A 4,863-nucleotide genomic window follows, 5' to 3' on the forward strand; every position below is an offset into this window, starting at 1 on the left:
CAGGAAAGGGCGGGTAACAATAATAACAATATCATCATTATTATTGTTACAACCGATCCCCAAACCTTGACTTCAAGATCCAGAATGTTAGGTTCAAATCCACCCTTGCCCCAGAAGCTCATTGGCTGATTTTTTTGGCCAGAGACTTTTTGAGCTCCAAGATACTTTCCATGACTGTTTGAGGAAAAGATCACGTTCATGGGTGAGCCCCTTCTTGTAAGATGTGCAATGGATTGATAAGTACAGAAGCCTCGGGGTTTGGGTGGTAAACGGCAGGTCTTGGGCTGATTCTGTGCCAAATATCATAGAATCATAGAGTTGGAAGGGGCCATACAGGAAATGTGTAAATTGTTTGTCCCTAAAGTATATGTGTTTTTAAAAATGGTCTGTAAAAGTGTCAAAGAAATCCTATTGTTTGGGCAAGGCGTCCTTGCACCACATCTGACCTCCCGCGTGTTAAATTCAAGAGCGAAATGGGTGGGCTACAGCTGGGTGGATCTGGGTTCAAATTCACGCTTGGCCAGTCCTTTTCCAAGCCTAACATACTTCACAGGGTTGCCGTGAAGAATAAATAGTATGCTCCTGGTGTGAGACTCTTCTTTCAATAAATGTTTAATGGATTGCTAAGTATGGAAATCTTGCTTCTACACGGCAGGTCTTGGATTGGCTGTGTGTGAGATATTAATTCTTTTGATTGGTATGGGAATACCAAAGCAATGCTTTTGATTTTTGATTTTTTAAGGAGGAAGTGTATAAGTCTCACATTTAGAAGATCATGTGCGGCAGAGGTGTCATTCACAGCCATACTCACCAGTGGCCCTCCAGGCTCAGTTGGCCTACTCAGAAGTGGAAACTGGCAAGTGAAGGGAGGCAGTGAGCTGGGCAGCAAGAGAAAAAGAAGAGGGCAGGGCAGGAAGGGGAAGGAAAAAGAGAAGAAGGAAGCTGGGTGAATGAGACAAATATTCAAGATTCGTTGTATGTTAAAATTAATAACACTGGATTGATGCCATTGCTGATATAATAACAGGAAATTTGGCAGTTTCTACATTGCCAGGAATGTTTTCCAGGTAATTTTGATGCTAGACTGCTGTGATGCACTCTGTATGTGTCTGCCCTTGAAGACAAGACGCATACTGCAGTTGTTCCTGTTAGGCACCATGTGGAAAACAAGAGTTGCATTCACCTGTTAGTGCTATTCATTGAGTGGTCTTCATTGCAGGAACACATTGGGACTGTGCACCTGCAGGCCAGCCACAGAAAGGATATAGCAAGCTTCCTTCCCCCCTCCAACAAATAACAGCTCCCAAGAATGCTACCCCCTCCCCTCATGGGGAGAGGGTGATTTTCCCTCTGCAAGACATCAGTTACAGAGGTAATTTGCTATCTACGGTGCTTGAAGGAGGTTGGTCTTCAAAGCTCTTGTATTAAAGTTCGTTTAGCGGCAATTTCTTGTAAGCATTTCCTGTTGGTGGTAGTTCTTTTTCCTCTGATGGAGCTAAATTATTTACGAAGGGTCTGATGATTATGTATTTTTCCCCACCTCCTGAATCCTCACTTGGCCAGTCATTTTAAAAGCCTAACATGCTTCGCAGGATTGCCGTGAAGATTAAATACGTTCCAGTCATGCCCATTCTGCTAACTCTGCAATGGCGATCGATTAGTTCCCGAGTACAGTTCAAGGTTCTGGTTATCACTAACAAAGCCATGAAAGGCCTAATATTGCCAAGGAGGCCACAAAAATTACACATTTCTGGAAAAAAAAAACCTGGGCCATCCCCTGTGCTTTTAGAAACACTTCCCCTCTCTGTGCGTGGCCCCATGGTGTGCATTTTTGATCCGCATTAAAACCAAGACCAGAATTAGATATATGATGTGCATGTATATGCATTTCAAGTTTAGTACACAAAAGAGGGAGTTATTATTTCGTATCAATCAGCTCAGGCAGATTGGTTTGGCTGCTAAGAGCCACAGGCTCTAATCTGGAGAATTATCTACCACAGTAAGTGGTGGTAGCTAAAAACCTAGACAGTTTCAACAGGGGGTTGGATGAATATCTGGGACAGAGGTCCATAAGCGGCTATTAGCCACAAGGTATTAATGGGAAACTATGTCTGAGGAACTGAGGGTAGCCGTGCTGGTCTGAAGTTGCACAATAAAGAGAGCCAGTTTGGTGTAGTGGTGAGGAGTGCGGACTTCTAATCTGGCATTCAAGGTTCGATTCTGCGCTCCCCCACATGCAACCAGCTGGGTGACCTTGGGCTAGTCACAGCACTGATAGAGCTGTTCTGACCAGGCAGTGATATCAGGGCTCTCTCAGCCTCACAGGGTGCCTTTAGTGGGGAGAGGAAAAGGGAAGGCGACTGTAAGCTGCTTTGAGCCTCCTTTGGGTAGGGAAAAGCGGCATATAAGAACCAACTCTTCTTCTTCTTCTTCTAAAATCAGAGTCCAGTGCTTGCCCTAAAAAGCTCTTAAAGGTCTTAAAGGTACAACTGGCCTCTGATTTTATTGAGGAAGTCATATTTTGTCGTCTTGGTGCTCAGGGGATTAACATGGGAAGGTAGCAGAAATAATCTACTATAAAGAGCTACAAAAACAAAAATAGAGTTTCACTAAGAAAACATCAATGCTGCCTTCACATCTTAACACATCTCTGTGCCTTCCTCACAGGCTACGCTGAGCACCTTTTTTTGGGGCCAGGAAGAAATCAAGTTGCAGCCGACTTCACGGCAACTCTGTAGAGTTTTCAGGGCAAGAGACGTTCAGACATTTTGGAACAGAATATGGTGCAAAAAAGAAAAGGGAAAAGGCTTTTATCCAGGGGTAGTCAAACTGCGGCCCTCCAGATGTCCATGGACTACAATTCCCAGAAGCCCCTGCCAGCATTCGCTGGCAGGGGCTCCTGGTAATTGTAGTCCATGGACATCTGGAGGGCCGCAGTTTGACTACCCCTGCTTTTATCAAAAAACACACCCAGATGAGTATTTTTGTGTACTGGCCTGAGAGGCCTTGGGAGGGTTACAACGATAGAGCGGCGCTTCCTAGAGAGCCCCCCACCAGTCCTCCCCCTTCCGCCTTTCGGGAAAAGCTTGGCTGGAGGACCGAGGCGGGGGCTGGACGGGGGGAGAGGCAGGAAGGGTAAAGATCAGGGGGGAGAAGGGGGGGTCTCTGTGGGTCTCTGCTCCCCGGGAGGGATCGGGATCCCTGCACGGGAGAAGCTGGGAGGGGATCCGGCTCCTCGGAGGGCTCTGCAGAGGGGAAGCGGGAGTTTTCTCCCGGTCGCTTGGCAACCCCGAGGAAAGGGGTCCAGGGTGGGGGCGGGGTGTGTTTGTGGGGGGGGAGGGCACCTCCCCCTCTCTGGGTCTCCCGGGGCTGGAAGCAGACCCAGTCTCTGGTGCAAGAGGCAGCCCTGCGGAGCCTTCCCAGAATAACCTTTTCTCTGTTGTTGCTGAATGGGATTCCTCTGGAGCAGGAGGAGCCGTGCAAAGACGAGACCCTCTTTGGGGTGGGGAGGAAATGGCAGAGGCGCCCACTCACCTGGTGTCACGCTAATCCCTTATGTCTCCTGATGTGGGGAGATCAGGAGAGTCTCAGATGAAGAAATTGGGTCTGGAGAAAAGTCAGGAATTCGTCTTCTGGCAGCAGAACTCCTTGCAGCGGGGGTGGCCAAGCTGTGCTTTTCCAAATGTCCATGGACTCCAATTGCCCCATAGTAATTGTACTCCATGGACATCTGGAGAGCTACAGTTTGACCTGAAGCGAGAGACTGGAAACCTTAGGGAGAGTGGATTGAGACTCTTTGGGGGAATGAGAGATTTCCAGGGTGACTGTAGCCACAGAGACCTGCAGACCTGCCTGTCCCAGCATCCACGGCCCTGACAGCTACACCCAAACAAGCCAGGCCATTTGAAGACCTCCCCGGACCTGTGAAATTGGTGGTTGACCGTGCAGAGCAGGGGTAGTCAAACTGCGGCCCTCCAGATGTCCATGGACTCCAATTCCCAGAAGCCCCTGCCAGCATTTGCTAGCAGGGGCTTCTGGGAATTGGAGTCCATGGACATCTGGAGGGCCGCAGTTTGACTACCCCTGGTGCAGAGCATTCTTCTTGGTGACTCCTGAGGGTGAAGCAGCTTGCCTGCTGATGTCGCCCACCTGAACATCACTTCTCAGACTGAAAGAAGGGAATTTTCTGGACAATGTTCTCTTCCCCTATCCCTAAGAATTTGTATTAGAATTTTTTTTTTACAGATTAAAAAGGGGAGAAAGAGGGGGTACAAGTAAGAGAAGAAAAAAGAGAACTGTTTTGCTACCCCTCTTTTTACTACCTGGAGGAGTCCCAAACGTAGCTTACAAATATCTTTCTCTGCCCACAACATGAGGTAGGTACCTCTCCCCCATGAGGTAGGTGAGGCTGAGAGAGCTCTGAGAGAACTGTGACTGGCCCAAGGTCACCCAGCTGGCTTTATGTGGAGGAGGAGTGGGGGATCACTGGTTGTTGTCCATATCAGAGGCCGCTGTTCTTAACTACAACCTCATGGTGACTCTCAAGAGAAGAGTAAAAAAAATAGAACAAAGAACTGACATATCAGCTTCAGAGCCACTTTGAGACTTCTTCAGGTAGTAAAAAGTAGCGTACAAAAACAGCTCTTTTAATTATCTGACTTTATGCTATCATAGAATAATAGAGTTGGAAGGGATCTCATGGGTCATCTAGTCCAACCCCACTGCACAATACAGGGCTCTCCCAACCCTATCGCTCATCCACTGTAACCTGCCACTCCCTTGAAACTTCACAGAATCAGCCTCTCCGTCCAGCCTCTGTTTAAAATCTCCAAAGATGGAGAACCCACCACCTCCCGAGGAAGC

This window comes from Paroedura picta, chromosome 3 (genome assembly GCF_049243985.1).
Source record: "Paroedura picta isolate Pp20150507F chromosome 3, Ppicta_v3.0, whole genome shotgun sequence".
In the NCBI taxonomy this organism is placed as follows: Eukaryota; Metazoa; Chordata; class Lepidosauria; order Squamata; family Gekkonidae; genus Paroedura; species Paroedura picta.